Source organism: Triticum dicoccoides, chromosome 4B, assembly GCF_002162155.2.
Source record: "Triticum dicoccoides isolate Atlit2015 ecotype Zavitan chromosome 4B, WEW_v2.0, whole genome shotgun sequence".
NCBI classification, from domain to species: Eukaryota; Viridiplantae; Streptophyta; class Magnoliopsida; order Poales; family Poaceae; genus Triticum; species Triticum dicoccoides.
Window position 1 is genome coordinate 403,237,272 of NC_041387.1, and position 23,279 is coordinate 403,260,550.

Sequence of the window (23,279 nt, forward strand, 5' to 3'; positions counted from 1 at the left end):
TATAGTGGGAAAGGTGGGGCTTATGATTTGTCTGCTCATTACTCACTATTAATGCGGTGCAACGACCGGGCTGAGTCTCCCATGCGGTTGTGCACTACCCCCTTGGTTCTTAAATATACTCCAGAGTATTTGTCTTTCTAGAGATTTCAACGAGTGACTACTCAAATATTTGTCTTTTTGGATATTCAAATGGACTACTACATATGGATGTATATAGACATATTTTAGAGTGTAGATTCACTCATTTTGCTCCGTATGTAGTCACTTGTTGAAATCCCTAGAAAGACGAATAGAATATTTAGGAACAGAGGGAGTACACATATGAAGCAAAATGAGTGAATCTACACTCTAAAATATGCCCGTTTGCAATTTGTAAAAAGACGAATATTTAGGAACGAAGGAGTATAATTTTGTGCATGGCACATGGACCCCGATGATGAAGAGGCTTCTGGCAATGCTATCAAGCTTCCATCATTTGTTTACATAATTGACGTACTATACAAATAATTTTCCAGCGACACGAAATTGTACAATGGTGTGAGCTTTCAGCTTTTGTTTCGCGTGTCTTGCCATTTATGCTCTTTCGGAAACAATAAAAAACTAACTTCCTTGCTAATGCATGTCAATTATTAGCAGATCAGAGCTAATAATTACATCACAACTAAAGACAGAGTTGTGAGAAGGTGTTAAATTAAAATTGATCCATGCTTTCATTGGCAGCAATGTCCCCCCAGCTCTGTCTAAATCAACAAGGCATGTTGGGAAAAAAAGTAGTTGTCTGGAGCATGCAACATTCCGATCATTTTGTGCAGTTCCACTAAAATAGAGCTGAGCGTCCTTGTTCCAAAGATATTAAGTGTGATTACGATAATAAAGGACTAATGATGAAACAATAAACACACAAATAGAAGCCGGTCACCTTTGCAGTCTCTCTTAAGACTACTAGTTGGAGAAGATTAGGCTCGGAGTTGGATGAGGAGGATAGAGCAAAACCAATCTCCCTTTGTGCAGTCGCACTGAAATGTAGAGGCGTTACCCGTGTGACATTTTAGTACAACTGCACAAAACACTCTTAAGAAAAAAGTGATTTGTGCAGTTCACCAAAAGGTCGCAATAGCAACGAGGTGAAATGGATAGCCCTGTTTGCAAAAAAGAGGTAGAAAGGAAACACTTACTAGCCAATAACAGTTGATGACACATGCGACGACAAAAAAGAAGCATATTCATTGCCCTAAGGGAAGATAACAACACGGTTGTGTTTGTCTAAAATGGTGTGAGGACAAGAATGCAATATGGAAAGTACGCTGGACGAGCTACGTTTTGGGCAAAGAACTATGGAAGATCCACATGCAGCGACGTGGGAAGATGAGAAGTGGAGCAAGGTCGGAGGGGATACCTGGAGGTCGTCGGGATGTAACTAGGTGAGCAGCGGCGGGCGGAATCTGCGAGCAGGTGGCGTAGGCCCTGCTGCGCTGGAGCTTGGTCAGAGAGAACGGCGTGTACCGCAGATCGGGACATGCTGCCTCGGCGCCGTCGAACGGAGAAACAATGCACTTCCTCCCTTTCCCCCGGCGGACGGGATGCGGCCGGATCAGTGACCAACGGTGAGAGAGAGAGGCCACCGCACTCCCTTTCCCCCGACGGACGGGATGCGGCCCGATCAGTGACCAACAGTGAGAGAGAGAGAGAGGCCACCACAGCCTTGTGTGAGATACTCTGAAGAGCGACAAACCAGGCACGCAAGGCTCCATTGTATATAGTGAGCAGACTACCTTTTTCTCCATAAAAATCATTTTATATTCTGTGTACGTGCCATTGAGCGCTATAACTTTATTTAAAAATAATGCGGCAATGCGTCAAGTCGAACTTTGTTTCGTGCAGGCGTGGTACACGACCTCCCTAGGTAAACAACCGCTACAGGCGTTCAAATTAGCACGTGGGCTGCCATTTTGTAAAGAAATGAGCTCCACCATGTACCCGCGCGGGTGTGGCTGGGCACGAAGCGTGAGTATGTGCACGGTGCACCTATTCTCTTCTTGTATACGTACACCACCTACGTGGGGTTGTGTGAGAGAGATACAAACCTAGAAAGATATAGTGTGTGGGTTCTTGAGAGTTTTTTTGGGGGGGGGTCAATCAAAAAATGTAACATATGCAATGTGTGTGAAATAGAGTCCTGGATATAACATATATATAGAGGGGGCGATCCACGAGAAGAGAGTGGAGGTATCATCGGCTTGAGGTATCCATAGAATCGAAAAGAGGGATGATGTGTGTGTGTGTGCGCGCGCGATCGATAAAGAGTGCCATCGAATTTGTGTGTGCCCATGTCAAAGATATAGAGTGGCTGGCCTACTGGAACGTGAGAGGGGACATTTGCAGTTTGTCTCTGTGGCATGGATACCTACCTGCAGCGCTCGACTATCAGTGTGTGGTGGGGGAAGAGGGAGGCCCAATTAACTATAGAGGTACAATGGCCGGTATATGTGTGGAGGAGGAGAGAGGCCTACCTCATGTATTAAGGAGATCGATCTGCCTCATGTATTAAGGGAGATCGATCGGCATCCATGCATATGTGAAGGAGAGGAATAAGGTTGGGAGAGAGACAGAGCTAGAGTGTTGGAGGGGGTGGTAGTGGAGTTGCCTCTAACAAATGGTGGGATAGGCTTGCTAGACAAATGGAGGGCACGCCCGCAATATCAATAAGAGAGGAGATGGCTGCTTTTTGTCTGTGCACGTGCGTGTGAGAGACGGGTCAGGAGGCATGCACGAATGATGAGGGGGGACGATGTGGTTGTGGTAAGCAGACATAACTACATAAGAAGATCAATCGCCCTTTGTTAGAGAAAGGAGAGACATAACTTGTGAGGTACGTCGATTGATGGGGGGGTAGTTAAAGTCGATCTAGGTATATGTTGGGAGATCGATCGGTATACATGCATGTGTGTGTTAGAAGCAAATGAGGCACGCGGATAAGGATAGAGAGAGAGGGATGCATGTAGGAGGTGGTACGAGAGGCATACTATATCGAGCGGGGAGGAGTGTGCGAGTACGAGAACGATGAAAAGAGTGGTGGGAGTGAGGCATGGACGGTGACAAGATAAGAGGGGAAGCTTGTGTTTGTGCTAGGCACACCTGGCTAGAGAGGCATATCGATCAATGTGTGCTGTAAAGAAGGAGTTGGGGGGTCTACAGACACCGTGAGTGAACGACCTAAAGTGAGAAGACGAATTTGCGCGATGGAGCTAGAGAATGCTGAGGGAGGGTGAGAGGGATGCGGGCGTGTGCATGCACAAGAGAAAGTTAGCGCTAGCTACAAAGATAAGAGGGTCATGTGGGTGTAAAAGACGAATAGAGATCATATATACTTCATTATAAAAAGTGAATTCGGATATTTGAAGAATTTATCATAGTGTTTTAAACCGACGCATGTGTGAATATATATAATGGTGATAAACATGGTGTGTTTATGAACATGTTATACTACATTTAATATATTTTATCTCTACTCTTATAAAAAACGGAGTTGTTGATGATGGTGTGCCTGCCATCCTGCATTATAGGTCGTCCGATTTATATCTGGCGGATAGCAAGGAAACTATGATGGTTGAAGTTGGCAACAATCGTGATTGTAGATTCTTATTGAAATAGAGAAACGATTCAAATTTAGTTCGAATTGCAGCGGTAGTATAGACATTTGGAATGCACTAAAATGTTGGTAAGAGTAGGTTACATGCATTATACAACAAGCGAAAAAAATTAATCGGACATAACATGGATTCATACTCCCTCCTCCCATCTATATAGGGCGTAATGAGATTTTTAAGACCGCCTTTGACTATTGACAAGATTAATAGTACATGACATGCACAATGTGAAAATTATATCATTGAAAGAACCTTTCACAGACGAAGTTAACGGTGTGCTTTGTGTAAGTTGCATGTCATATATCATTGCTCTAATATATGGTCAAAGTTAGCATCGAAAAATGCATTAGGTCCTATATAGATGGAAGGAGGGAGTAGCTTTGAATAGCATTTGTATAGTAAAACGGGGCAAGACTCTCTCTTTGTGTGGTGTGAATAGTTTTATTTTTTTCGTTTTCTTTTTGGTTGAGGGAAGTGTGAATTGATTTGGTACGTACAAGTACAATATTACTACACGTTAGGCTTGTCCCTAAAATTCAACCCGCGTCTTGTTATATCCCAAAAATTCAGATATCGTGCTCCCAAAACTGGCGCCTTCACAACCCGCGCCTTGCTATCCCAAAATTACAACGCGCGCGAAAACTCCCTCCAGCTACCAAATCCCAACACGCGAAATCCCCCTTCTAACCCTGAGCCGAAAGGGCCGCTAGTTCAAATCGGTGGGGGGTACTTTTGTAACATACCCTACATTTTGGACAAGCGCGTCCCTAAGTCATGCTTCACCCCCTCCCATCGCCCCCTTTTCGCCATTCGAAATCCCAGGCCGCCATAACCTCTCCGCTCCAGCCATGGAACCCCACCCTCCTCCGTCCGCCACATCACCGCTGCCCAGTCGGAGCCTCTTCCCCGACGACGTCATCCACCGCAATAGCTCAACATCCCTCGTCCACCTCCCCGGATGAGGATCCGTTGTCAATCTCGCCGTCTCACCGGTTCAGCCGCCCCGTCCTCCACCTCCAAGGAGCTGCTCCGATGATCACCTCATCTATCGCGGCTGCTCCATCCCCACAATGCCGCCTTAACCTGCTCCACCGGAACCGCAACATCCTCACCGACTCCTCGGACGAAGCCGAGGCCTACTCGGCGCCACCAAAGAGGTTGTACACTCATCACATTGCACCTTCTCCTTAACTCGACCTCCCGGCACAGACGGTGCTCCATCCCGCACCCCCATGGAGCGGCTAGCTTGAAGCTAGCGCTGCGAGCGACATATCCACGGCGGCTCTCCCATAGTGCGGGGCCCCTTCGGTGGTGGCGTCCATACCAGCCGGATCTGCTGCTGCTGCTCCAGCTCTCGCTCGCTCGCCCAGTTGCTGCTGCTGCTCTCCCCCTTGCTCGTGTTGCTGCTCTGCTCCGATTAAGCCACACTGCAGTCGACTGAACCGACTTTTGGGTCAGTCAATTTTCAGGGGTTGGGGGGGCTCACCGGAGTTAAGGAAGAACCACCCGCAGCAGGGATGGGGGCTCGCTAGAGAGGTACCCCACTATCTATCTTAGGGTTCAGGGTGGGGGCGGGGGGCCTAGAGGGCTGGCCGGGGCGGCGGTAGCGAGTTGTTTCGGGGCGGTGAGGCAGCGTCGGGGTCGGCGGTTCGGCCGGTGGTGGCTGGTAGCTCAGAGGGGTGCAGGTTGAAGATGAACTGCAGGCCCTCCCTAAACTACATGTCAAGTGCCTCTCTGCTACCATTGCGTTCAGTTTCGACAGTAGCATTCAGATTCCACAGTAAATTTCAGTTTCGACAGTTAAGTTCAGAGTCAACAGTTTTTACCTCATCTGTTGTAGTCAGGTGGTTTTTGGTGATGTTAATTTTACATCCATTTTACATCATCTATTGGAGATGCTATTAGAATCCCACTTGAGATTGACGATGTCTGCCTTGTGCTGCTTCAGCCTTGATGTCTTACGGCTCACCGGAGCTGCTCCAATGACAGAACGATCCATCACAACAGAGCAGTGCCCTGGACGCCGTCTACAGATTCCTCAGATCTTCCTCCACACCTCCGATAGACACCTCTGCCTCAACTGCTTCAGCGACCAACCCAATGATGCTGAGGTCGACACTGCTACGGCAAAGAGGTTGTACACTTGTTGCATCACTTATTACTATACATTCACGTCGATCCATTAGGGCTATTTTGGTTCAATGGAAAAACGTCGATCCACTGGTTGTTACCATCACTCTAAATTTCTGCATGCTCTCCTTACATAATCTCACCATATTTTTTTCGTATGCATGTCAGATATTATAGATAGTCATGCTAAACATGTAGAGAAAAAGAGAAGAGTTTTGCGCGGAAATACAATGTCATGCAGACATTGCTCCATGGTGGGTTCAATGGAAAACCTCCCCACCCCTCTCCAGATTGTAATCCAGAGGAAGATATCTGTTCTGAGGTGGATTCAGACACCGCTGACCACTCCTATTTACCCCCAAGGTGTTTGCTCTACCTTGGCATGATGATGTTAGTCATATCATGCATATGTTGCCTTGCAGTGCCTACTTTTGACATCATATATGTCATCTTCTTAGTTTAGACATGTTCTGTAATGCCACTTGTTTAGTTTATATATCATATATGAGAATTATGCAGTCTCATGTCTTTTAGCCAGCCATAATATATGTGAAATGTGCAATACCAACATGTTTAACCAGGCATCATATATTTGAATGATATCTTCCCCATCCTTTTCTTCATTACATTTCCATTTGTCGACAATGTTTGTACATTAAACTACTCTTCCTGTGAATCAGCCATTTGGGTGGGAGATGGAAAAATCTGGAGTGAAAACAAGGCCTTCAGAGCAAACAGTGCTACCTGTCGAAGCAGATCTCTTGTTGGGTCCCGATAGCTCCTTAGAGATGGATTCAGAGACAGATGACCAGTCCTATTCCCCCACTGAGGTGTATGCTCTAACTTGGCACGGTTATACTGCTCATATCATGCATATGGTGTCTTGCATTGCATAGTTTAGACATCATATACACAATATTCAACACCATGTTATTAGTTCAGACATCATATCGAATGCCCTTTGTTTATCATATAAATCACATATGTGAATTAAATGATGCGATCCTGATTACTTAGATAACATATAGGTGAATTATGTCATGCAATCCTGTTTAGTTATTCATCATATCTTTGAATTATGTTATGCTATGCTATCTAGTTTAGATAGACATCACATATGTGAAATTATGTCATGCTATCCGTTTTAGTTAAACAATATACATGTCAACTATTTCATGCCCTCTTTTTTCCACACTATCTATTGCATCTGTCTCTCATACAATGTGTGTACATTCAACTATGTTTCCTGTTTATCAGCCATTTGAATTGGAGCGGGTGATGTCAGTATCTAGCGGAATAAAAACACGGTCTTCAAATAAAACAGTGCTACCTCTTGGTGGAGATAGCACCCAGGTTGTACATGCACAAGCCCTACCACACATAACCCAAACTCTCGCAGATTGTACCCCTACTGCGATGGACAGAGAACCAGCTTCCCCCAATCTAACCCCAACCCCAGCCGATAGTAACCCAGTTCCTGTTGACACAGCACCATCTCCACCACAGAGCTCCCAAACAAGAGCAGTTAGTAAGGCAGCTCCAGTGCCCAAAGGGCCAGTACTATCACGGCGAACCCCAACTCCACCAGTTAGTATGCCTATTCCTGTGGAGGAAGCACAACCAGCCAGTCGTAGTTTAGCATCTATCGCATTTGTTGTTGTTAAATCGTATGTGCGTATCTTCCCATCTTGGAAATATTATACTGAAGATGAAGGAAAATGCCAGTTGCAGGTGTTTGTCCAGGAGTTATGTGTAAGTAATGTTATTCATGGCAATTACTTTGCTTCGTCCCATACATCCTACCTCCATGATGGTTATAATACAGCAAATTTTCCCATTTTTCTCTATAGAGAAGGACCGATTTGGAAACTCAGGATGAGGTAACCTGTGCTAATACCTCTGCTATCTTCAAGAACGCTTGGTGGCAGTATCGGAATTACCTGAAGAAAACTTACTTCACCGGCAAAGAAACTCATCAAATTCCCTTACGTTCTCCTGAGACACATTTACTGGACGATGACTAGGAACGCCTTGTTTTGTACTGGTCCCGAACCAAGAATGTGGTAAGGTCTATGAGCTCATTTTCTATTTTTAAGTATTTTATTCTTGCGACTTAATGTACTCTGTTCATGTAGAACAAGTGCCTAAACCTGAAGAACAACTGTTCTAATTTAAGATTCCATTGCTATCATAGTTCAAAAAAGTGCTAGGCATTAATTGTGCGTTTTGCCACCGCCTTGCGCTTTACTGACCAAAGCGCATGCTTATGCGCAGCTATGCACAGATTATGTGTAGTTATGTGCAATGCATTTTGCCAACGCCTAGAGCCTAGGCACGCTTAAGCGCTCGCTTAGGCGAGCCTTTTTTAACTATGATTGATTTGCTCTTGTATCACTGTATTTACTCATACAAACTTATTTTTTAGTTGAAGGATCCAATCGAAACTCCAATGGCACAGCAGGTATGTTCACATATGTTTCTTTAATAGGTTTGCTCTTATCAATAGCTCTGTTGATTTCAATTTCAATTGTGTATACAGTTGACTTTCATATCATGCACATTACTAGCATCACAACAGAGCCAATAGTGTTGTTGTACATGTAGACCCATGGTACCCATCTAAAATCTTATTGTGCCGTGTAGTTTCCCATGCTTTGTATTCTTTCACTGCTGCTTTGTCTTGAACTGATATGATTTGAACCGTGTCTCTATTTTGATTTGGCAAGACAATGCAGTGACCATAGGACATAGATATATGTTTGTTTGATGCTTTTATTATGTACTAGTACTTGGCAGTAGAAGACTTGGTAGTTTAATCCTGTCCACCTTACTAATGAACTGGTTCACCGAAATGAGTTTTATATACTAGTACATGCTAAACTTGTTATGTGTCTGCTTGTTTCTTCTTTTAGAATGCTGACAGAATATTGGGGAAGAGTGCCTTATTAAGCAATGGTAAAGGAAGTAATGCAGATAAAATTTAGGATAGTGACACATCCTTGTTGGTCTCCAACAAAGCTGATAAAACAGCTAAGGAAGACTATCTTGAAGACAGCGAGACAACCCCAAAGTCCTGTCTTGGTTTAGTGTTCGAGTTACTGGCCACTACCGCTTGCACAAGCTATTTAAACTCACTGTCTGAATCAGTTCAGTTTCTTGAGTCTCAACTACAAGTTGAAAGACATCGATCAGTTGTGCTGCGACAAGAAGCGGAAGGATTGCGGAAGTCCCTGGAGCATTCAGATGCATACTTTCTGGTGCAACAGCAAGCGTTGGAGGATTTTAGCGCCAAACAGGACAAAGCTAATCAGCTTGCTAAGCTTATTGCCAGCATGGTGGATACCCAGGATAATGTTTCTTGAGCTCTTCTGAAGTTGTTTCAGTTATGCTCTTGTTTTGCTGCCGTGTTTATTTGCACTGGTGGCCAATTTTGACAGCCAGTGTATGTAATATGCTTCTTTGTTCCCTATATTTGCACTGGTGGCGAACTTTGATGCCCAGTGGATGTAATATGTGTAATAGCGGTAATAGGCTAGCGTTAATTGCTTGCTTATTTATTTCCTTATTGTCTTGTTTAGTTGTTTGCTTGTAGTCACTGTAGTTCTTTTTCTGTGTTTTTCTAGTGGCCACAATAGCCTATTTTTGGTAACTAGGCCAAAATAATCATGGCAACACAGAGACTGTTGTAACCATGGGCCTCCTGCAGGCCGTATGATCCATGGGCCTTCGTCCGGCCGTAGGATCCATTGGCCTTCTATACGGACCGTAGGATCCATAGGCCTTCTATACGGGCCTTAGGGTCCATGGGCCTTCTACGGGCCGTAGGGTCCATGGGCCTTCTATGGGCCGTAGGATCCATGGGCCTTCTACAGGCCGTACTATCCATGGGCCTCATACGGGCCATAGGATCCATGGGCCTTCTACGGGGCGTATCATCATTTCGTCAATCATGGGTCATACTATTCGTGGACCATAACGGGCCGTTAATAGGCCGTATTTGATAACTCTATGAAAACAGCCCAACGGGTTTTTTTAACATGAAAATGGCCCAACGTATTAACGATCTGCAAACGGGCCGACTGCAATGACGGGCTGAATTTGGCCCACAAGCAGAAAATGACAGTAACGGGCCGTATGTAACCGAATGCTGCAAATGAGCCCAAGAATCAATGGACCCTGAGAAGGCCGAAAAATAACTTGGGCTGGAAACGGCCCAATGGAATAACGGGCCGTTAATGGGTATAAAGTGATACACTGTTCATTACGGGCCAGTTTCACCACGGGCCGTTAATGGGCCAAGAGTTACAAAGGTCCTCATATGGGCCGAAAGAAGTCATGGGACACACATGGGCCGGAAGTTAAAACGGGTTGAATCATATTGGACAGCCCAGATGATGCTACTGGGCCTAATTCGGATAGGGCATAACGGGCCCTGGGTTAGCAGGCTGTAAATGGGGTATATGCGAACATGCCATTAACAGGCTTTCCATGGGCCGGGCTGCCACCTTTTGACCAAGTCAAATGGGTCGGCCTTTTCACAGGAATGGGCCTCTGTTGGGCCGTGCCACGTGTCACCGTATCATAGGCGACTTCGGTCCAATGAACGGATGACATATGTCCCAACGGTGAGCCGATACGTGTTTCCTCCAGCCAATGATGATTTTACACATGGAAAATCCCCATTGGTCGGAGCTGTTAACGGGTTATCAGATCCAAAACCCGACCAGATAGCTTAACGGCGTTCCATTATGATGGATTCCACGTGTCGGTCACCCTTGACGAAAGCACTTCTGTGACGCGCGATTTATCGTCATGGAAGTGGACACTTCCGTGATGATAATTTTGGTAATGTCATGGAACACTTCTACGACAGCACAGGTATGACTATCTTGATTCTGTCATAAATTTGTCATGGATGTACATGCATGACAAAAAACGTGACCTACTATGACAAACACGTATCATCACGGAAGTGTATTTTTTTTAGTGGATGAAGGAATCAAGAAGTCCATGGAGGATCAAGCTCCGACGGTGGAAGAAGAAAACATCCCTCAACCTTTACCTAACCTCTTTACTCCAACTAAGATTGAAGCTTTCAAGATGATTGAGTTAGCTCGGATACAGAATAAGTATCTCACACAGGAGAATATTTTGTTGAAGGGTCATATCGTCGGACTCAAGGGTATTATCCGCAAGTTGGAGGAGCTTGTGCGCTCGATGTGCGATTATCCACCATCATCATCACCACCTCCATCACCTCCAAGAACATAATCACATGGGTAGGGCACTCCCCTTGGCAACAGCCAAGCTTGGGGGAGGTGCCCCGATATCATATCACCATCACACTCCTATCTTTGCCGTTTTATTTAGTTCGATCCTTTTAATAGTATCTTGATCTAGTAGATTGAAGTTTAGTATCAATTAGTTTTGAGTTTTGCTTTGTGATCTCTTTATGTAATCAAGTTCGTGAGCTATCTATAATAATTATTAGTGTTGAGTCAAGGGATTTGATATCTTGCCATGATCTTGAGAAAGTAGAAAGAATAGAAAGAATAAAAGAGTTCATATTGATCTTATAGATAGTAATGACTTCACACATAGAAAGTATGAGGCATAAAAGTTGTTGAGAGTTGACAAATGTAGTTTTGGTCATCATTGCAATTAATAGGAAGTAATAAGGAAAGAGAGGTTTTCACATACAAATATATTATCTTGGACATCTTTTATGATTGGGAGCACTCATTAAGTATGACATGCTAAAAGAGTTGACGTTGGACAAGGAAGACAATGTAATGGTTTATGTTTTCTTACATCTCAGTTAAAGTATATTGTCATTGATCTTCCCAACATGTTGAGCTTGCCTTTCCCCCTCATTCTAGCCAAATTCCTTGCACCAAGTAGATATACTACTTGTGCTTCCAAATATCCTTAAACCCAGTTTTTGCCATGAGAGTCCACCGTACCTACCTATGGATTGAGTAAGATCCTTCAAGTAAGTTGTCATGTTGCAGGCAATAAAAATTGCTCTTTAAATATGTATGACTTATTAGTGCAGAGAAAATAAGCTTTATACGATCTTGTTATGGAAGCAATAAAAGCGACGGACTGCATAATAAAGGTCCATATAGAAGTGGCAATATAAAGTGACGTTCTTTTGCATTAAGATTTTGTGCATCCAATCCCAAAAGCACATGACAACCTCTGCTTCCCTCTACGAAGGGCCTATCTTTTACTTTATGTTTTTACTTTATGTTTGAGTCAAGGTGATCTTCACCTTTCCTTTTTTCATTTTATCCTTTGGCAAGCTCCTCATGTTTGAAAAATCTTGATATATATATCCAATTGGATGTAAGTTGGCATGAACTATTATTGTTGACATCACCTAAAGGTGAATACGTTGGGAGGAAACACAATAAGCCCCTATCTTTCTCAGTGTCTGGTTGAAACTCCATAACCACAAGTACTGCGTGAGTGTTAGCAATTGTAGAAGACTACATGATAGTTGAGTATGTGGGCTTGCTGAAAAGCTCTATTTTTGAATCTTTCTGATGTTATGATAAATTGCAATTGCTTCAATGACTGAGATTATAGTTTGTTAGTTCCCAATGAAGTTTCTGAACCATACTTGACATTGTGAATTGATTGTTACTTGAGCATAAGAAATCATATGATAAAATCTATATATGTTGCTGTTATAAGAATGATCATGATGCCCTCGTGTCCGTATTCTATTTTTATCGACACCTCTATCTCTAAACATGTGGACATATTTTTCGATTTCGGCTTCCGCTTGAGGACAAGCGAGGTCTAAGCTTGGGGGAGTTGATACGTCCATTTTGCATCATGCTTTTATATCAATATTTATTGCATTATGGGCTGTTATTACACATTATATCTCAATACTTATGGCTATTCCCTCTTATTTTACAAGGTTTACCATGAAGAGGGGGAATGCCGGCAGCTGGAATTCTGGCTGGAAAAGGAGCAAACATTGGAAACCTATTCTGCACTGCTCCAAAAATCCTGAAACTCCACGGAAGTTATTTTTGGAATTAATAAGAATTATTCAGCGAAGAAACTACCAGAGGGGGCCCACACCCAGGACAGGAGGGTGGGGGCGCGCCCACCCCTACTGGGCGCGCCCCCTGTCTCCTGGGCCCCCTGGTGGCCCTCCGGTGCCCATCTTCTGCTATATGAAGGCTTTTACCCTGGAAAAAATCAGAGGCAAGCTTACGGGACGAAACTCCGCCGCCACGAGGCGGAACCTTGGCGGAACCAATCTAGGGCTCTGGCAGAGCTGTTCTGCCGGGGAAACTTCCCTCCGGGAGGGGGAAATCATCACCATCGTCATCACCAACGATCCTCTTATTGGGAGGGGGTCAATCTCCATCAACATCTTCACTAGCACCATCTCCTCTCAAAACCCTAGTTCATCTCTTGTATCCAATCTTGTATCAAAACCACAAATTGGTACCAGCGGGTTGCTAGTAGTGTTGATTACTCCTTGTAGTTGATGCTAATTGGTTTACTGGGTGGAAGATCATATGCTCAGATCCTTAATGCATATTATTACTCCTCTGATTATGAACATGAATATGCTTTGTAAGTAGTTATGTTTGTTCCTGAGGACATGGGTGAAGTCTTGCTATTAGTAGTCATGTGAATTTGGTATTCGTTCGATATTTTGATGAGATGTATGTTGTCTTTCCTCTATTAGTAGTCATATCAAATTATCAAAGTACCGAACGCGAATCATATGAGCGTGATGAAAACTAGCTTGATGATAATTCCCATGTGTCCTCGGGAGCTCTTTTCTCATTATAAGAAATTGTCCAGGCTTTTCCTTTGCTACAAAAAGGATTGGGCCACCTTGCTGCACTTTATTTACTTTCATTGCTTGTTACTCGTTACAATTTATCTTATCACAAAACTATCTGTTACCTACAATTTCAGTGCGTGGAGAGAAAACCTTACTGAAAACCGCTTGTCATTTCCTTCTGCTCCTCGTTGGGTTTGACACTCTTACTTATCGAAAGGACTACAATAGATCCCCTATACTTGTGGGTCATCAGCGGCTGGTGGACAAGTCAACAGAGTATGTCCAGGATTAGATTTGCTGCCATCACATAGTAAAAGGTCTCCAGGATTAGATTTGCTGCCCTCACATAGTAAAAGGTCTCAGGATTAGATTTGCTGCCCTCACATAGTAAAAGGTCTCCAGGATTAGATTTACTGCCTTCACATAGTAAAAGGTCTCCAGGATTAGATTTGTTGCCCTCACATAGTACAAGGTCTCCAGGATTAGATTTGCTGCCCTCACATAGTACAAGGTCTCCAGGATTAGGTTTGCTGCCCTCACATAGCATGAACAAACTCGACATCACCACTTTATGCCTCCTTGTAGGTACATTGTGCTGATGCGTCCACTGTCGCATGTCCTTATACCAACCTTTGTTGTTGTTAATGTAAGGGTGCATGTAAAATGAAGCGATCACACTGTTACCTTAGGGACATGTCTAACCAGTGTTATTGTTAATCTAATGCCTCCAGTGATAATATGCAATTAAACTGTGTTACAAATGGCATTCCTCATGTTTTCTCCATTATGATAATTAAGTAAGTTGCTCATTTACACTGCTGAGTGTCCTGGTGTCCCCACGGTCCCATGCCCTTAAACCAACTCTTTAGCTGTTGTTGATTTACTGTGTCTAGTAAACAAGAAATGCCACCATTAAAGTAATCCCATATTTGAGGAATCTCATTGTTGATCGTAATGCTTCTGGTAACATGAAGCATTGCTGACATTTTAAAATTTCTACTGTCCTTGCGTGATTGCCATGAACATAATTAAGATGCTTCTTTTCATTTTGTATATGCTTCGTATATTCTTATTGACCAACAACTGTTTACTTTCTATCTTTTTGTGCAGATAGGGATATCCATTTCACCTTGTTGCTATTGTGACCTTTTGGTGAACTCCACAAAACACTTTTTTGGAATGAGTGTCTTGTGAAGTTCAACTAAAATGTCACATGGGCAACATCTCTCAATTTTGGTGGAACTGCACAAAATGGTGATTGGAGTTTCCAAAATCTTCGTCAAGTTCTGCTGGTAATCTCGTGCAACATTTTATTAGCCTTTGCAAGATGAGCCATCACTGTCACCACAATGGCACTTTATTTTAGTGGAACTGCACAAAAGGATAAGAAAATTATAGTTGCACCTTACATGAACCAGGTAGCCAACCTTAATGTTCCTCAATTTTAGTGCAACTACTAAAGAAGAACCTGCCAGTTCACGAGAGCAAGTACTTCCTGCTAGCTGAATGATGCAATCTTTGCTTCATTTCAGGTGAACTGCAGAAAAAGGTGCACGAATTGAATCATGGAACTCCAGGCAGACCTCATCCTAGTGGAGCTGCAGGTTGAGTTCAAGGAGGCCACTATTAAAGTGAAATCATGTTCTTCTTGTTTGTGCTGTGCAAACAGGAATACTCAACTACAGATGTTGTGACAGTCAAGATCATTTGCCAAGTTCTTCGATTGTATGACATGGCTAGCCAAGATGGATTTAATCTGATATTCACTTTATCAAAAGGCTCTAATGGGTTGGTTCTGAATCTCGCAAGCTGGGATTCAATGAGATGTGTAGGCATCTTTGTTGTACTTATTATTTGAATCTTATTTGTTGGTTCTGAATCTTGCAAGCTGGGAATCAATGAGATGTGTAGGCATCTTTGTTGTACTTATTATTTGGATCTTATTTGTTGGTTCTGAATCTTGCAAGCTGGGAATCAATGAGATGTGTAGGCATCTTTGTTGGACTTATTATTTGGATCTTATTTGTTGGTTTTGAATCTTTCAAGCTGGGAAACACGACATGATGATGCAGAGGACAACAACCATAACAAACAGTTTAAACTTGGTGGTATTATCTTTGTGAAAGTGCGACAAATGTGTTGATCGTGTGCGTCCTGAGAATAATAATTCTAATTGTTGTGCATGTTGATCCTGTGGCACTGATAGAACGAGCCAATGCATTGCTTGTTTTAAGTATAAATTTCTATTAAAGCTAATTAAATTTAAGTAAAGTGACCACTAACTCCTATTATTACAGTACCAATACAGACCTGCTCGTGAACCGACGTGTGGCCGGAGTAGGTTTCTTAATGGAGGCGTTTGAATGCGCCGAGGGTGCATCTTCTGCCGGGCGTGCAGCGGACGGGGAGGGGTAGTAACTGTTGTCGCCTATACACACTCAGTTTACTGTTGAATCCAGTTCCCCAAGAGCTGAAAAACGAACTGCTGTCGCCGCCTACACACTTGTTCACTCGAAGAGACTCCAATGGCGATCCTAGGGGTGAGCCTGCTGCATATGGACTTCAGCAAGGAGTTCCCCTTTGAGTTCGCCATTCAGTCCTATGGCTACACCAAGTTGAATGTGATGTACACCAACGATCCGGACTCGGTGAAGCTCTGCCTCGCCGAGTTCAAGCAGTACCTATAGGACGAGAAAGCACAAGGTTGCAGGACTAGACCTTGTTCCCATCCATTCGTCTCCTGACAGGGACCAGCGGATCACCATCGCCCAGGTATGTGTGCGGGACGAGGTTCTCATCTACCACTTCTGTAGGGCCATCAGAGGTTCTAGAGCATTCGCCCGTTTCATCGGCAGCGCCGACTGCACCTTTGCTATGGTGGAGAGAAGGAAGAACGTGACAATTCGGCCATCTGGTGCAACAAGCTTGTCGACATCCAGAAGTAATACAAGATCATCAGCAACGGGAAGGAGAAGGACTATGTGGTTGACCTTGCCGAGACCATCATCGACCCCTGATAGGCCAACATGAAAGAAGACAACGATACCAAGGACCTAAACATGTGGGAGGTACCTCTGAATCTAGCCTACATAACCTACACGGCCAAGGATGCATACGCATGCTACGACATGTATAGGCAGATCTTGGACATGAGGGCGTGTTTGCTTCCCGTAACCGACGAGTACACAAATAGCCGCAGCGTCATGATCAAGCATGCCAGGAAGGTCTAGATGTTGTACTTTATCTGTTTATAAGCACCTTTATCATCTGAGTGTTTCATGCATTAGCCTATGTGTCGTAATTATCTGTTTTGTCTGAATATTTCTTTTAAGAACCCATTAACATGATTGCTTTTTTTAGTGGCTATTTGCTTATGTATGTAACTAGTCCACTTGTCCGTTAAAAAAACTAGTTCACTCGGCTGTTGTGCTTTGAATCTCCTTCCTCCCAACATATTCCCCTCCTCACGTGGACCCAGTAGGTCTCTGAATTTTCTCCCACTTTCTTTTTCGATGTAAACTGAGTTTTCTCCCAGTACTTTTCCCTAGAACCAACTCAACTATCCCACGTCCAGCCTAAAAAATAATATTACCCCACGTACTATTAACTCATCAAATTCAAATGATATTTTATTTCGTAAGTTGAAAGTTCTTACAAAATAATAATAATAATTGTTTATATATAACTTGGCAAGTTAACTCCTAGTGATTGCGTACATAAGCATGCAAAGATTTTACTGACCAATGCAGTAATAGACGTGCAATCATGTGTTTATGTTTTTATAACATTTCTCTGTCTAGCCCAACATGATATTTTCACCCAGCCCAGCAAGTCCGCGGATTTCGAGAAAAATGCAAATGGGATTTAAACGAGCTTCATAGATGCTACATCATTGTTTCACCCAGCCCACCAAATGGACTAAAAAAACAAATGGACTAGCTGACATGTGGGCTAGTAGGTCGAAGCCTAAGAAGGCATTGGATTTACATCCAACGGCTGGCATTATTCTTCAATCTCTCGTCTTCTTCCCCCAGCGCTGCCGGGACCGCCTGCTCCAGCCTTTGGCGTCTAGCGGCGTTGTTTTGCGCTCCTCGGCGAAATGCTACCCTGCCAACGGCCAGGCCATCCCTCCACTCTGCACCTCCTGTTATTCTCTGTCGAGTGTAGGCCCACCCCGCACCCAAACCAGTCAAGTTTCCCACTCCTCTCCGTCTGCAACTCCACTGTCGCGTCTTCCCCATCTCCGGGTCGTTCCAGTCTGGGGCCTCGCCGTCGTCCACTGCCTCGGTGCACTCGGCGCGGCATGGTCAACATACGAGAGTCATCGGAAGAGGATTGTACATGGAGAGCCTGACGGCTGGGACCCACGAGTTCCATGGTCGCACGCAAGGAAAGTTCCTCCTTATTACGCACTGTACATGGACTGTACGTGGGAAGGGATTCTGTATTTCGCGAAAAAAAACGTTTCCCCCGCTGACAGGTCGGACCCACCAGTTATATCTTCGCACGCAAGGAAGTGCCTCCTTATTATGCACAAAAAAAATGAATACCCCCCTGCTAGCTGGGACCCACCATAGTGGGTGGCTGACTTGTGGGCCTACTAAGTTGACGGGGACGGAGGGCTTTGTCAACTTAGTCAATATGAACGATTCTAGCTCCAGTGACCGTACGATGTCCATCCAACGGCCATAGTGCTTCTTCAACCTCTGGTCTTCTTGCTCAAGCCGCCCAAAGCAGCGTCGGTCGTGTCGCGTGCTCCTGCCTCTCGTGGCCGGCTGTGATGCTGCGGAGGCCTCACCGCCCCCTACTACTCCCACCGCTGGCCCAGGGCATCCCTCTACTCACCCACACCCCCTGTTATTCTGCGGCGACGGCAGCCTCATGCCGCAGCCGAACCAGTGAACCCTCATACTCCTCTCCGCATGGGCATCCACTGCCGCGTCTTCCCCGGCTCCGCGCCGTCCCCTTCCTAGGCCTCGCCGTTGTCCACCACCTTGGTGCTCTTGGCGCGGCGTGGTCAATGTGGTCAACGACCGACTTCCATCGGAAGAGTACTATACGTGGAGAGGCTGACAGCTGGGTCCACGGCCACAACCTAGTTTTTTTTGTGATTTGCCAAGTAAGTCACTTTGTCAGGCTTGTTGGACTGCAAATCTTTCAAGACGAGGAGAGCTTCAATCAGTTGGCCGAGAAAATGGCCTATCAGTAATGAGAAATGGGTTGTACATTTTTAACACACATCAAACCGGCAATTAGTTTCAAATTTCTTTTTTTCATTTCGAGATTTTAAATTGCATTTATTTTTATGCGTGGACAATTTGTTGGATCTTATATTGATATACATTTATTTTTAAAATCATTTTGAATGTGACTCAAAATTTCGGGATTAAAAACAGTTCAGACCGCACCGAAATATGCAAAATTTCGTATAATTTTTCAACCGTGGCCACAATATGGGCTGTAATGCTAACAAAAAGAATATGGGCTCCAAAAAAACCTTAAGAATTAGCAAATGGCTATAAATTATTGGAAATAATGGCAGATGGGCTGTATGATGTTTTCCACAGATTTGAGGCTTTCCTAAAAAAAGGGTGACGCACAAGCAGTGACTGTTGGATTTCCATCCAATGACCGTCGTGCTTCTTCAATCTCTGCTCTTCCTGCTCCAACCGCTCAAACAAGCGCCGGCGGAACTGCCTGCTCCCTCATCCCCATGGCCGGCTGTGCTGCCGTGCAGGCCTCATCTCCCCACCGCACTCCCATCGCTGTCCTAGCCATCCCTCTACTCACCCACACCTGTTGTTATTCTCCGGCGATGGCAGACGAACCAGTAAACCCTCGTACAGTCGTACTCCCCTCCGCGTGGGAAACAACTGCCGAGTCTTCCCTGCCTCCATGTCGTTCCCTTCCTAGGCCTCGCCATCGTCCATCACCCTGGTGCTCTCAGCGCGGCCTGGTCAACGTGGTCAACGACCGACATGCATCTGAAGTGGACTGTACATGGAGAGGCTGACAACTGGGTCCACGGCCGCACGCAAGGAAATGCCTCCTTATTACGCGGAAAATAATGATTCCTCCACCTGACATCTGGGACCCACCGAAAGGGCCTCTGTATTTCGCGAAAAAAAAACGTTACCGCCGCTGACAGCCTGGACCCACCAGCTATATCTTCACCCGCAAGGAAGTGCCTCCTTATTACGCACAAAAAAATGAATACTCCCCCTGCTAGTTGGGACCCAGTATAGTGGCAGGCTGACTTGTGGGCCTACTAAGTTGATGGGGATTGAGGGCTTTGTCAACTTAGTCAATATGCACGATTCTAGCTCCAGTGACCATACTTTGTCCATCCAACGGCCGTAGTGCTTCTTCAACCTCTGTTCTTCTTGCTCTAGCCGCCCAAACCAGCGCTGGTCGTGCCTCGTGCTCCTGTCTCCCGTGGCCGGCTGCGATGCGGCGGAGGCCTCACCGCCCCCTACTACTCCCACTGCTGGCCAGGCCATCCCTCTACTCACCCACACCCCCTGTTATTCTGCGGCGACGGCAGCCTCACACCGCAGCGAACCGGTGAACCCTCATACTCCTCTACGCATGGGCATCCACTGTCGCGTCTTCCCTGGCTCCGCGTCGTCCCCTTCCTAGGCCTTGCCGTCGTCCATCGCCCTAGTGCTCTCAGCGCGGCTGGTGAACGTGGTCAAGGAACAGTCCATCGGACATGGACTGTACGTGGAGAGGCTGACAGCTGGGTCCACAGCCGCGGCAAGGAAGTGCCTCCCTATTACGCGCAAAATAGTTATTCCTCCACCTGACAGCGGGGACCCACCGGACGGGCCACCATATTTTGCGAAAAAAACGTTTCCCCCTGACTACTGGGACCCACCAGCTACATCCTCGCATGCAAGGAAGTGCGTCTGGGCAAAAAAAATGATTCGCCCCCCTGACTGTTGGGACCCACCAGCTACATCTTCGCACGCAAGGAAGTGCCTGACAGTCGGGACCCACCTGGTCAAAGCGTACGTAGTGTTTTCATTCTGGTCGCAAACGTGTACGTACATACTGGTCGATGTAGAGGCGCGCACGTGTCGTAGTAGAGGCGCGCACGTGTCGTAGTAGAGGCGCGCACGTAGCATGTACACGTACGTACAACAGTCAGGGTGCAAGAAAGAAAATATGGCCACATACGTACATACGGGCAGGGTCTCGAATGCCTACTCACGCATACGTACGGCCAGGGCTCGTGTACATGGCTGGGTCAGAACGGAGAAACCGCATCGTCGTCGTGTGCATGGGGAGGCAACGGAATGCTCGTGTTCATGGGGAGGCAATGGAATGCGTTGTGTTCATCAGGAGGCAACGAAACGCGTGGGAGCCAAACGGCTTGGACGGAACAGGCGGTGGAAACGAGGCCTGGCATACCGCAGAACGGAGGAAACAGCCATGTGTTCGACCGGCCACGTTTGAAACGGGATCTTGTTTATCAGGAGGGGTCTGGCGTACCGCAAAACAGAGGAAACGGACCTCCTACGGTCGAAACGGGGGTCCTGTTGATCGGGAGGGGTGTGGCGTACTGCAAAACGGACGAAACAGACTTCTGTTGGAGCGCTACGGTCAAAACGGGGTCCTGTTCATCGGGAGGGGTGTGGCGTACCGCAAAACGGGACTCCACGGGATATTGTTCATCTCCACCGTTGACCTCCTCCAGCCTCCACGGGCTACCGTCGACCTCCTCCAGCCTCCACAGGCTCCTGTTCATCCAGCCTCCATCGCACGCTACTCCACCAGCTACTGTTCAACTACCCCTCCACGGGCACCCCTCCATCGTCTACTGTTCATCCAGCCCTCCACGGAGTCGTCCTGTTCATCGAGCCCTCCATGGGGTCCTGTTCATCCAGCCCCAACCGGCTCCATCGATCGGGGTCCTGTTCATCCAGAGGCAACGCCACGGGGTCCTGTTCATCCACCCCCACCGCTCACTGTTCATCCAAACCCCCCTGCAACGCTCACTGTTCATCCAGAGGCAGCATCGATCGGTTTCGGTTAGCAGTAGTAGCAAAGGAATCGCTCGATCGGGTTTAGTTAACAGCTATCGATCGATCGCTCGGGTTCAGTAACGCGTAGCCTGCAGTGCAATCGCTCGGGTTCAGTTAGATCCCAACACCTCGCTCGGGTTCAGTTAGAGCCAACGCATCGCACACACGCGCGTACGTGTACGTGAAAAACGTGCATCGCTCGGCCCCCGACCACCCACCGTAACCGGGAACTCCCCAAAATTTTCCTCGCCCTTGCTTCTACCATGGTTTTTTCCGTCAAGGACGGTCCAAAGAATGTCATGCAGCTGCGTCTCCGGCCCGCCCAGGACGAAAAGCCCATTTTGTGTCATGATTTTTTGTCATAGAAGTAGGAGCCCACCACATCTATGATGATACCGGGTTTTGTCACATCATAGAAGTGTCATAAGTATGACATAAAATTTTTTCGTTCGGCCCAAAATGTCACGAATGTGTCTTTTTTTTGTAGTGGTGTTTCTATGAATTTCTTTTCTTTTTATCGAGTCATACCCAAGAGATGACCATGATGAAAATGTTGAGTGGCTCTCATATGCATTATTATTGATCTAACAGAGAGATCCCAAATTACCTTGTCTTCCCCTTTTGAATAAAATGTTTGCAAATTCCAGCTTAGTCCATGGCACTCTTGCACTATTATTATTCTCATATCATTCGGTCGTGCAAGTGAAAGGCAGTAATGATGATATTTGATGAACTGGTTGTGGCAGAGAGAAACTGGTATGAACTCAACCTGTTCTTTTTTTGTAAATATGTTTAACCTAGTATCCATGATTCAACATATTATGACCACACATGTTTGCAATGACAATTAGAGATTATAGTTTCTCATCCCATGCTTATGTAGCTAGGAGTGGATAATGATTTATCTTGGATGTCAACATTGCTTTAAAATGATTATGATGTGGTATGATGATATGGTATCCTCCTCTAAATATTTCAAGTGGCTTGACTTGGCACATGTTTACATGGTGTCCATATCCTACCCATGCTAGTATCCTATGTTCACTATTTATAATGCATGTTCATGACCATTTTCGCTCTCTAGCTGGCCGCTTCTCAACCTATTTGCTAGCCTTCGCCTGTACTAAGCGGGAATACTGCTTGTGCATCAAAATCCTAAAACCCAAGTTATTCTAGATGAGTCATCCATATCTACCTATATGCGGTATTACTCTGCCGTTCTAAGTAAATTTGCATGTGCCACCTCTCAAAACTTCAAATAAACACATGTTTTTGTGTGCTTGGATTGTTCATAGAGTGATAGGGGGTAATCGGTATCTTCCATGCTAAGCGAGTTATTCTCATGATGAGTGTTTATTCACTCGTCCTTGCACGAGAGGGGCGGTAATAGGGATGCGCGGTCCCGATTTCAAAAATTGCAAGTAATTAAACAAAACTCCCCCAAGACTGATGTTGGTATGGACGGTACCCATGGATTCGGCTAGCCGTGGAGAGCGTGTGTTGGTGGAGGGGGTAAACCTTTACTTTTATTGCTTGGGAACCGCCGCTAATGTGTTTAGCATGGAAGATATTGATAACTTTCGGTCGTGAAGTGAACAGGAAGAGTGCATTTCCCAAAATATCATTTATCTCTATTTTAAAATTTTGAGCTCTGGC